Below are 12,583 nucleotides of genomic sequence, written 5' to 3'. Positions count from 1 at the left end.
GTTGTGGCAAATGAGAAGATCCTCTTCTTTTTTAAGGTTGAATAACATTTTATTTTATATGTGCCTGTGTTTCTTATCCATTCACATCCATGGGCACTTAGATTGTTTCCATATCTTGGCTATTGTGAATAATGCTGCAATGAACATGGAAAGAACATTTCTATGTGCATAGAAAAACCATGGAAGGCCATACAACAATATATATATACAGTAATCATCTCTGCTTGCTGAGATAACAGGTGAACTTTTTTCTTTTTGCTTGTTTTATTCCATTTGAAAAATTGCATTTTCTAACTTTTCTACTAAATCTATATTAGTTAATTCATTCATGTATTTATTTTTTAATAAATTAATTAGCATTTATTTATTAATAAAGAATGAATATATATTTTTTGTACTTCTAGGGTATATATATTATATTTCTAGGGTACATGTGCACAACGTGCAGGTTTGTTACATACGTATACATGTGCCATGTTGGTTTGCTGCACCCATTAATTCATCATTTACATTGGGTATTTCTCATAATGCTATCCCTCCCCCAGGCCCCCACCTTGAGAGAGGCCTTGGTGTGTGATGTTCCCCTCCCTATGTCCAATTATTCTCATTGTTCAATTCCACCTATGAGTGAGAACATGCAGTGTTTGATTTTCTGTCCTTGTGATAGTTTGCTGAGAATGATGGTTTCCAGCTTCATTCATGTCCCTTCAAAGGACATGAACTCATCCTTTTTTATGGCTGCATAGTATTCCATGGTGTATATGTGCCACATTTTCTTAATCCAGTCTATCATTGATGGACGTTTGGGTTGGTTCCAAGTCTTTCCTATTGTGGATAGTGCTGCAATAAACATACGTGTGCATGTGTCTTTATAGTAGCAAGATTTATAATCCTTTGGGTATATACCCAGTAATGGGATCGCTGGGTCAAATGGTATTTCTAGTTCTAGATCCTTGAGGAATTGCCACACTGTCTTCCACAATGGTTGAACTAATTTACACTCCCACCAACAGTGTAAAAGCATTCCTATTTCTCTACATCCTCTCCAGCCTCTGTTGTTTTCTGACTTTTTAAATGATCGCCATTCTAACTGGAGTGAGATGGTATCTCATTGTGGTTTTGATTTGCATTTCTCTGATGACCAGTGATAATGAATATTTTTTCATGTGTCTGTTGGCTCCATAAATGTCTTTTTTGAGAAGCGTCTATTCATATCCTTTGCCCACTTTTGTTGGGGTTGTTTGTATTTTTCTTGAAAATTTATTTAAGTTCTTTGTAGATTCTGGATATGAGCCCTTTGTCAGGTGGGTAGATTTTCTCCCATTCTGTAGGTTGCCTGTTCACTCTGATGGTAGTTTCTTTTGCTGTGCTGAAGCTCTTTAGTTTAATTAGATCCCATTTGTCTAGTTTTGCTTTTGTTGCCATTGCTTTTGGTGTTTTAGTCATGAAGTCCTTGCCCATACCTATGTCCTGAATGGTATTACCTTGGCTTTCTTCTAGGGTTTTTATGGTTTCAGGTCTAACACTCAGGTCTTTAATCCATCTTGAATTAATTTTTGTATAAGGTGTAAAGAAGGGATCCAGTTTCAGCTTTCTACATATGGCTAGTCAGTTTTCCCAGCACCATTTCTTAAATAGGGAATCCTTTCCCCATTTCTTGTTTTTGTCAGGTTTGTCAAAGATCAGATGGTTGTAGATGTGTGGTGTTAATTCTCAGGCCTCTGTTATGTTCCATTGGTCCGTATATCTGTTTTGGTACCAGTACCATGCTGTTTTGATTACTGTAGCCTTGTAGCATAGTTTGAAGTCAGGTAGCATGATGCCTCAAGCTTTGTTCTTTTTGCTTAGGATTGTCTTGGCAATGTGGGCTCTTTTATGGTTCCATATGAACTATAAAGTAGGTTTTTTCCAATTCTGTGAGGAAAGTCATTGGTAGCTTGATGAGGATGGCATTGAATCTATACATTACCTTGGGCAGTATGGCCATTTACACGATATTGATTCTTCCTATCCATGAGCATGGAATGTTCTTCCATTTGTTTGTGTCCTTTTTTATTTCGTTGAGCAGTAGTTTGTAGTTCTCCTTGAAGAGGTCCTTCGCATCCCTTGTAAGTTGGATTCTTAGGTATTTTATTCTCTTTGTAGCAATTGTGAATGGGAGTTCACTCATGATTTGGCTCTCTGTTTGTCTGTCTGTTATTGGTGTATATGAATGGTTGTGATTTTTGCACATTGATTTTGTTTCCTGAAATTCAACTTTGCTGAAGTTGCTTATCAGCTTAAGGAGATTTTGGGCTAAGATGAAGGGATTTTCTAAATATACAATCATGTCATCTGCAAACAGGGACAGTTTGACTTTGTCTTTTCCTAATTGAATACCCTTTATTTCTTTCTCTTGCCTGATTGCCCTGGCCAGAACTTCCAACACTGTGTTGAATTGAGTGGTGAGAGAGGGCATCCCTGTCTTGTGCCAGTTTTCAAAGGGAATGCTTCCAGTTTGTGCCCATTCAGTACGATATTGGTTGTGGGTTTGTCATAAGTAGCTCTTGTTATTTTGAGAAACGTTCCATCAATACCCAGTTTATTGAGAGTTTTCAGCCTGAAGGGCTGTTGAATTTTGTCAAAGGCCTTTTCTGCATCTATTGAGATAATCATGTGGTTTTTGTTGTTGGTTCTGTTTATGTGATGGATTCGGTTTATTGATTTGCGTATGTTGAACCAACCTTGCATCCCAGAGATGAAGTTAATTTGATTGTGGTGGATAAGGTTTTTGATGTGCTGCTGGATTTTATTTGCCAGTATTTTATTGAGGATTTTCACATCAATGTTCATCAGGGATATTGGCCTAAAATTCTCTTTTTTTGTTGTGTCTGTGCCAGGCTTTGGTATCAGGATGATGATGGCCTCATAAAGTGAGTTAGGGAGGATTGCCTCTTTTTCCATTAATTAGAATAGTTTCAGGTGGAATGGTACCAGCTCCTCCTTGTACCTCTGGTAGAATTTGCCTGTGAATCTGTCTGGTCCTGGACTTCTTTTACTCGGTAGGCTATTAATTATTGCCTCAATTTCACAGCCTGTTATTGGTCTATTCAGAGATTCCACTTCTTCCCGGTTTAGTGTTGGGAGGGTGTATGTGCCCAGGAATTCATTCATTTTTCCTAGATTTTTCTAGTTTATCTGTGTAGAGGTGTTGATAGTATTCTCTGATGGTAGTTTGTATTTCTGTGGGATCGGTGGTGATATCCCCTTTATCATTTTTTATTGCGTCTATTTGATTCTTCTCTCTTTTCTTCTTTATTAGTCTTGCTAGTGGTCTATCAATTCTGATGATCTTTTCAAAAAACCAGCTCCTGGATTCATTGATTTTTTTGAAGGGTTTTTTTATATCTCTATCTCCTTCAATTCTGCTCCAATCTTAGTTATTTCTTGCCTTCTGCTAGCTTTTGAATTTGTTTGCTTTTGCTTCTCTAGTTCTTTTAATTGTGATGTTAGGGTGTTGATTCTAGCTCTTTCCTGCTTTCTTTTGTGGGCATTTAGTGCTATAAATTTCCCTCTACACACTGCTTTAAATGTGTCCCAGAGATTCTGGTATGATGTGTCTTTGTTCTCATTGGCTTCAAATAACGTATTTATTTGTGCCTTCATTTTGTTATTTACCCAGTAGTCATTCAGGAGCAGGTTGTTCAGTTTCCATGTAGTTGTGTGGTTTTGAGTGAGTTTCTTTTTTCTTTTTCTTTGTGGCAGAGTCTTGCTCTATCGCCCAGTCTGGTGTGCAGTGGCGCGATCTTGGCTCACTGCAAACTCCATCTCCCAGGTTCAAGCGATTCTCTTGCCTCAGCCTCCCGAGTAGCTGGGACTGCAGGCACCTGCCACCGCACCTGGATAATTTTTTGTATTTTTAGTAGAGGCGGGGTTTCAACCTGGCAGCCAGGATGGTCTTGATCTCCTGACCTCATGATCTGCCCACCTCGGCCTCCCAAAGTGCTAGGATTACAGGCGTGAGCCACTGCGCCTGGCCTTGAGTGAGTTTCTTAATCCTGAGTTCTAATTTCATTGCACTGTGGTCTGAGATACAGTTTGTTGTGATTTCCGTTCTTTTACATTTGCTGAGGAGTGCTTTACTTCCAACTATGTGGTCAATTTTGGAATAAATGCGATGTGGTGCTGAGAAGAATACACATTCTGTTGATTTGTGGGGGAGAGTTCTGTAGATGTCTATTAGGTCCGCCTGGTGGAGAGATGAGTTCAAGTCTTGGATATCCTTGTTAACTTTCTGTCTCGTTGATCTGTCTAATATTGACAGTGGGTGTTAAAGCCTCCCATTATTATTGTGTGGGGGTCTAAGTCTCTTTGCAGGTCTCTAAGGACTTGCTTTATGAATCTGGGTGCTCCTGTATTGGGTGCATATATATTTAGGATAGTTAGCTCTTTTTGTTGAATTGATCCCTTTACCATTATGTGATGGCCTTCTTTGTCTCTTTTGATCTTTGTTTGTTTAAAGTCTGTTTTATCCGAGACTAGGATTGCAACCCCTACTTTTTTTTGCTTTCCATTTGCTTAGTAGATCTTTCTCCATCCCTATATTTTGAGCTTATGTGTGTCTTTGCACGTGAGATAGGTCTCTTGAATACAGCACACTTATGGGTCTTGACTCTATCCAATTTGCCAGTCTGTGTCTTTTAATTGGGGCATTTAGCCCATTTACATGTAAGGTTAATATCGTTATGTGTGAGTTTGATCCTGTCATTATGATGTTAGTTGGTTATTTTGCTCGTTAATTGATGTAGTTTCTTCACAGCATTGATGGTCTTTACAATTTGTCATGTTTTTTCAGCAGCTGGTACTGATTGTTGCTTTCTATGTTTAGTGCTTCCTTCAGGAGCTCTTGTAAGGCAGGCCTAGTGGTGACAAAATCTCTCAGCATTTGCTTGTCTATGAAGGATTTTATTTCTCCTTCACTTATGAGGCTTAGTTTGGCTGGATATGAAATTCTGGGTTGAAAATTCTTTTCTTTCAGAATGTTGAATGTTGGCCCCCACTCTCTTCTGGCCTGTAGAGTTTCTGCTGAGAGATCTGCCGTAGTCTGATGGGCTTCCCTTTGTGGGTAACCTGACCTTTCTCTCTGGATGCCCTTAACATTTTTTCCTTCATTTCAACCTTGGTGAATCTGATAATTATGTGTCTTGGGGTTGCTCTTCTTGAGGACTATCTTTGTGGTGTTCTCTGTATTTCCTAAATTTGAGTGTTGGCCTGCCATGCTAGATTGTGGAAGTTCTCCTGAATAATATCCTGAAGAGTGTTTTCTAACTTTGTTTCATTTTCCCCGTCACTTTCATGTACACCAGTCAAACGTAGATTTGGTCTCTTCACATAGTCCCATATTTCTTGGAGGCTTTGTTCATTTCTTTTTACTGTTTTTCCTCTAAACTTCTCTTCTCGCTTTATTTCATTAATTTGATCTTCAATCACTGATACCCTTTCTTCCACTTGATAGAATTGGCTATTGAAGCTTGTGCATGCATCACATAGTTCTCGTGCCATGGTTTTCAGCTCCATCAGGTCATTTGCGGTCTTCTCTACACTATTTATTCTAGTTAGCCATTCGTCTAATGTTTTTTCAAGGTTTTTAGCTTCCTTGTGATGGGATAGAACATCCTCCTTTAGCTTGGAGAAGTTTGTTATTACCGACCTTCTGAAGCCTACTTCTGCCAACTTGTCAAACTCATTCTCCGTCCAGCTTTGTTCCATTGCTGGCGAGGAGTTGCCATCCTTTGGAGGAGAAAAGGCGCTCTGGTTTTTAGAATTTTCAGCTTTTCTGCTCTGTTTTTTCCCTATCTTTGTGGTTTTATCTACCTTTGGTCTTTGATGTTCATGACCTACAGATGGGGTTTTGGTGTGGATGTCCTTTTTGCTGATGTTGATGCTATTTCCCTCTGTTTGTTAGTTTTCCTTTTAACAATCAGGTCTCTCAGCTGCAGATCTGTTGGAATTTGCTGGAGGTTCTTTCCAGACCGTTTGCCCAGGTATCACCAGCGGAGGCTGCAGAAGAGCAAATATTGCAGAGCAGCAAATATTGCTGCCTGATCCTTCCTCTGGTAGCTTTGTCCAAGAGGGGCTTCTGCTTGTATGAGGTGTCAGTCAGCCCCTACTAGGAAGTATCTCCCAGTTAGGCTGAACGGGGGTCAGGGACCCACTTGAGGAGGCAGTGTGTCTGTTCTCAGATATCAAACATCATGGTGGGAGAACCACTGCTCTCTTCAGAGCTGTCAGACAGGGATGTATAAGTCTGCAGAAGTTTCTGCTGCCTTTTCTTCAGCTGTGCTCTGTCCCCAGAGGTGGGGTCTATAGAGACTGCAAGCCTTGCTCCGCCATGGTGGGCTCCACCCAGTTCGAGCTTCCTTGGCTGCTTTGTTTACCTATTCAAGCCTCAGAAATGGCAGACACCCCTTCCGCTGCCGGGCTGCTGCCAGGCAAGTCCATCTCAGACTGCTGCGCTAGCAGCGAGCAAGGTTCTGTGGGCGTGGGACCTGCCGATCCAGGTGCGGGATACAATCTCCTGGTCTGCTGTTTGCTAAGACCTTTGGAAAAGCACAGTATTTGAGTGGGAGTGTCCTGTTTTTCCATGTACAGTCTGTCACAGCTTCCCTTGGCCTGACAAGGGAAATTCCCAGACCCCTTGCGCTTCCCGGGTGAGGCAACACCCCGCCCTGCTTCACCTCACCCTCCGTAGGCTGTACCCACTGTCCAACCAGTCCCAATGAGATGAACCAGGTACCTCAGTTGGAAATGCAGTATTATCACCTGTCTTCTGCTTTGTTCATGCTGGGAGCTGCAGAATGGAGCTGTTCCTATTTGGCCCTCTTTGAACAGACCATGACAGAGATCAAGAAATAATATTTTTTAAAAGATCCACTTCTGTTCTTCAAAATGCTTACAATACAATACTCAATTTAAAAACTAGGCTAAAAACAATATAAAATCACCAATGCTAAATTAAAAAAGAGAAGGAAGAGGAACTAGAGCTAGAGAAAGGAAATAAAAATAAAAAAGGAAGAAAAAAAGGAAGAAAAATCTCAACAGTGGCCCATTTGGGGGTGGTAGAATTTCTTCTACAATATCTGTTCTGAAGATTCTACAGTGAGTATGTGTTACTTTTATTTATTTTTTGAGACAGGGTCTCCCTCTGTTACCCAGGCTGGAGCACAGTGCCATGATCACAGTTCAGTGGAGTCTTGACCTCCCCAGGCTCAGTGCACATGTCTTTATGAGGTGATGATTTCATTTTCTTTGGGTATATATCCAGAAGTGGGATTACTGTGTCATATGAAACAGTAAAGTTCTACTTTTAATTTTTTTAGGAACCTCCATACTGTTTTCTATAATGGCGCACCAAACTACCTTCCCTCCAACAGTGTACAAAGATTTCCTTTTCTCCATACCCTTGCCAACACTTGTTATCTCTTGACTTTTGATAATGGCTGTCCTAAGAGCTGTGAGGTGATAGCTCATTGCAGTATGGATTTGCATTTCCCTGATGGTTAATAATGTTGAGCACCCGTTCACATACTTGTGGCCATTTTTATGTATTCTTTGGAGAAATGTCTACTAATACTTTCTCAAAATCACTGACTTAGCTTTTATAATTGATTCTCAGGAGTTGAGCTAGGAGAGGTCTGATTATATTAGTTCTTCACAATAAAAAACCAATGATGATTCATAACAAGTTTTAGAATTAAGCGTATGTGGCAAGATATGTAGTGCTACCCAATTTTTGTTATTTTTTAGGTTTGATAGTGATGCAGTGGTATTGTTTAAGAAGGGGGTTCTTTTTAGAGATTCTTGCTGAAATATTTACAGATGATATGATATCAAGGACCTGCTGCAAAATAATTCCAGGTGATGGTGGGCATAAAAAAATCCAACAAGACAGGCCTGAATTGATAATTGAAGTTGGTATATGGGAGTTCATTGTACCATTGTCTACTTTTACATGTGTTTAAAGTTTCCAGTAGCAAAAAAAATTTTAAGGGAGAAATAAAATTAAGGATATCAGTCAGGGTTTAGTTTTATTTAACAGAGATCTGTTTATGCTAAGGAAAACAGATTTAATACAGGGAATTCAGTGCCTAAAAATTTGTTAAAATTACTGGCAGTGCAGGCTCTAGGCTGGGCCTCTAGGAATAATTAACATAACAACACATTCAACTGGCTTGCTAAGGTTAAATGCTATCTGTGCCTCCTTCAGGAAGTCTGGAAATCAGGAAGCCATTATCTCAAGTGCATGCTCCAGGAACACATCACTTGAGCCAAATCTGATGATCAAGAATCATAGCCACAACTGTTGTCTCCAGGGCTACCTGCTGCTGCAGCACCTACTAGAATGGTACCAGCAAAGCGGATGCCTTGCTCTGGCCACCACGACTCTCTCATTGGTGGAATCTAAATTATATCTAGAAACCTAGCTGCAAGGGAGTGTGGGAAATGTAGTTTTCAACTTTCTATCCTTTACAGAACTGGACTAAAAAGAGGTGGGAACAAATATTGAGTGGACCAGTCCACCACAAAGTGTTAGCAATTAGGCTGCCAGTACTGTCCCCGGTACAGGGAAAGTCCTCCCTCTCCCCCAATCTAATATTACCTATTGTTAGACACAGTTCAGGTCCTATCTCTTTATTAAATGAAGACTTACCTGATCTCTCCTGGCCTCATTGATTTCTCCACCGTTCTGCTTTCCTTTCCTCTTTCCTTCCTTGCTTCCTTCCCTCCTTCATGCATGTATGCACTGTGTAGGTATGTGTGTCTCTGAACCAGACTTATTCTTCATTCTGCCATGTAGTTTAGTCTATATCATGCAAATGTTTTGAGGTACAGTGTCATTTTAGATGTGTTGGTCTTGCTTGGTTAAATAGGCTCTAAGTGACTTAAGGCCAGATAAGTTTCTTTGTTTATCCTCTCCTTTGATATATAACACCATGCAGTATAAATAGCAAGATTATGTATTTTACATTGGTACTATTAATAAATTGTACCAATAAGCATAACAAGAAATTGATGCCTTCCTTAAGTACCTCACAAGGTTGTGGCAAGGATCAGAAATGTCCTGTGCTAAATAAATTGTAATTTGTAACCTATTATAAATGTTGACAGATAGTAATTATGGTTATGTTAACACCAAGATCTTCACATGATGACCCTAGTCTGCCTTTTAATTAATTGTATAGCCTGATGATTATTTCTGTCTTTCAGTGAAACTATAGTCCTTTGTTTCTTGAACTCAATCTGCACTTCCCACCTCTGCGCCATTGACCATGTTCTCCCTCCACTGAGAAGTCTCAGCTCAGGCCCCATCTCCATCTGTCAATCTTCTCTCCACCAAGCAGTCTGAATGTCCAGCAATAACTGGTTAGATGTCAATTTCTGGCAGAGTTAACCAAGTATCAACAGTAACGGTGTAGACCTGTGCTTACTGACATAACTCAGGATAGGAAATGATATCTTGTTAAGTGAAAAAAATGTTTTAAAAACTCAATGTTTGTTATAATTTCCATTTTTGTAAATGTGTATACATCTTTTATTTGTGCTCATTCTTTCGTTTGACAGATATTTATTGAGTGTCTACTGTGTGCCAGGCACTATATCTATGTGCATAGAAAAACCCTGGAAGGCCATACAACAATATATAGAGAGAGTGATCGTCTCTGCTTGCTGAGATAACAGGTGAACTTTTTTCTTTTTGCTCATTTTATTCCATTTGAAAAATTGTATTTTCCAACTTTTCTACCAAACCTATATTAGTTAATTCATCAATTCATTTATTCTTTAATAAATTAGTATTTATTAATAAATAATTAATATTTTTTAAAATAATCACTTCTTTTCTTCAAAATGCTTACAATATAATACTCAGTGAAAAAAGTAGGCTAAAAACAATCTAAAATCACCAATGCTAAACTTAAAAAAGAGAAGGAAGAGGAGCTAGAGAAAGGAAAGGAAAAGAAAAAAGGAAGAAAAATCTTAACAGTGGCCCATTTGGGGGTGGTAGAATTTCTTTTACAATATCTGTTCTAAAGATTCTACAGCGAGTATGTGTTGCTTTTATTTATTTTTTGAGACAGGGTCTCACTCTGTTGCCCAGGCTGGAGCACAGTGGCATAATCACATTTCAGTGGAGTTTTGACCTCCCCAGGCTCAGGTGATCTCCCACCACAGCCTCTCAAGTAGCTGGGACCACAGGCACGTGCTACACACCCAGCTAATGTTTTGTTTTGATTTTGTTGTTGTTTTGTTTTTTTCTGTTGTTTGTTTGTTTTTTGTAGAGATGGGGTTTTGCCATGTTGTCTCAAATTCTTGGGCTTAAGTGATCTGCCTGCCTGGGCATCCCAAAGTGTTGAGATTACAAATGTGAGCCACCATGCCCAGGCATTGTATTACTTTTAGAATTAGGAAAAAAAAATTTCAAGGTCCAATCCAAATGTGACTTTTCTGTGAAGCTGCCTGAGATCTCTGCATTTAACATTTTTCAAGCTTTTTCAATCCCTTCATCACTTAGTACTCAATAAATATATGATAAGTTGAATTGATACTATTTTTTCAAGTGTAGCCTTGGTAATAAGTGTCATTAATTTTGTTAATTTTTCCCTTCAATTTCCATTTTGATTTTCAAGAACAAGTTAGGTTTCAGAGAGGTTATTTAATAATAATAAAAAATTATTCTTTGTGATTAATTTGTACTAGTATTTGCATAATATTGACTGAATTTTAGTGGCCAGGACTTCATCTGTTGTTTTCATTCTTTTGCCTTCTTCTCTGTTTCTTACTAGTTTTACACACGTGCACGTGTGTGTGTGATATGCATACACACACTCACATATATATACATACATATGTATTTTTAATATGAAAATTTAAACAGTAGACTTGAGATCTATTATTAGTCAATCCTTTCTTACTGAAGAAAATTTTTGTCTGGTGCCCTATTTCCTTCCATTTTGTAGAGAGAAAAGTCTCCTTAACCCAGATTGGAAATGTCATCCACTGAATTAACTTTCTATCAGCCCTGTAGTATCACTTCAGTAGCCTGGGATATAGTCACACAAGAGGGAGTCAGTGTGGCAAGACTTTTAGAAATTACCCAGTCTAGCCCATTTGGGCAGCTTTCATCAAAGACGGCCAAGGGATAAGAGTGGGGCTCAACCATTTTAATTCATTTCAGCTTTTGCAAAATAAAGCAGGTGGTAAAACATCACCACTGCATGAAAGTACCAGAAACAACCAGAGATGGGCCAGTCTCTAGCACCACCACTGTGGTTAGAGGAATCAGCCTCAGACCAGGAGTCATGGGGTCAAATCTCCCTGTCCTGGCTCTCCTCCTTCTTGAGGAGGTACCTTGCCCTGAAGACAAGACAAGGTTCCTAGAACTTGTGTTCCTGGAACACCTCACGCGTGAGATGTTATAAATATGTGTATATTATGGCACATTACAGGATCCTGAAACCGGGGAAGTTGTATTCTAGATAGGAGACTGTGTGAATGAAAAGAATAATGTGTGGCCTGGCTGTGGAAAGAGGAAAAGAGGGGGATGCCTGGAAAAGTTATCATTCTAGGGCACTCTCTGTGGGTCTTCAAAATAATACAAATTAGTAAGATGCTTCTTGAAATACTACTTAGTTGGGCACATTGGGGTTTGACCCTTAACTAGGCTACAGCCATCTTACGGAATTTAGGATCAGACAAAATTCAAAACATTGTCCAAGGGGATTTGCTAATGACATTAAAAAAAAAAATCCAGCTCATTGACATTCTGCTTCATTCCATGGTCCCCATCACTTTGCTGAGAGTATCACAGTGATGCTCCCCATGCATTATACGCCTTGCTTTCGAAGTTACATTTGCTTCTGTGGCCATCTGCTTTTTAGACAAGATTGGGCACATTCAGGGTGGCATGGCCATAGACAAGCCATCTGCTTTTTAATTCGTGAGGCTGCTGTGCCCCCAAAATTCTTTTTCTTGCACCCTACTTACTATGGGTAATCCCTCAGAAACTTAAACTACAGTCATCCATATGGGAGAAAATGTGAACTCTGGAAGTTTTTCATTTCTGATGAGTAATATAGTAGCAGTTGGATTAAACCAAATCCTTTTGAGTATTTAATTCCCTAATTCCCTGACATAAAGTGATTTCATTGAAGAGATTGATTTAATCTCTTGCAGTTGATGGATACACTACTTGCAAAATTTCAAAACATAAATTTGTTGTTTACTGGTTGACTACCAGGTTGGGTACTTGATCCCAGGATTTGCATTTTTCTTTAAGCTGGGATTGCTAAACCGAAGGTGCTTTTGTGTCTGTGCAGTCTGTACCCAGCTATATGTGTGCTCTGTGATCTGACACATTAAAATAACTGAATCACTTTCATTTTAAAAGCACTGCTTCAGGCCAGGCGCAGTGGCTCATGCCTGTAATTTGAACACTTTGGGAGGCCGAGGAGGGCGGATCACCTGAGGTCAGGAGTTTGAGACCAGCCTGACCAACATGGAGAAACCTGTCTCTACTAAAAATACAAAATTTTAGCCAGGCGTGGTG

General features: G+C 39.4%; 1 protein-coding gene across 12 annotated transcripts in view; it reads left to right on the top strand.

Moving 5' to 3' along the window:
* The window catches only part of SLC38A1 (solute carrier family 38 member 1), an 89,457-nt gene that overhangs the window by 16,658 nt on the left and 60,216 nt on the right, over positions 1-12,583 (top strand). For 7 of the 12 annotated variants that reach the window (XM_055250859.2, XM_055250858.2, XM_063620205.1 and 4 more), the window contains exon 2: positions 9,601-9,717. The gene's annotated coding sequence lies outside the window, so the exon portion shown is untranslated. Of the gene's footprint in view, positions 1-7,174; positions 7,270-9,600; positions 9,718-12,583 lie in introns of all 12 variants that reach the window. The other 5 variants (XM_063620207.1, XM_063620206.1, XM_063620208.1 and 2 more) reach the window with 1 other exon arrangement.

The sequence above is a fragment of the Symphalangus syndactylus genome, chromosome 17 (assembly GCF_028878055.3).
Source record: "Symphalangus syndactylus isolate Jambi chromosome 17, NHGRI_mSymSyn1-v2.1_pri, whole genome shotgun sequence".
NCBI lineage: Eukaryota > Metazoa > Chordata > Mammalia > Primates > Hylobatidae > Symphalangus > Symphalangus syndactylus.
The sequence above is the reverse complement of the archived record's forward strand: the minus strand, read 5'-3'. Positions and strand labels throughout refer to the sequence as shown.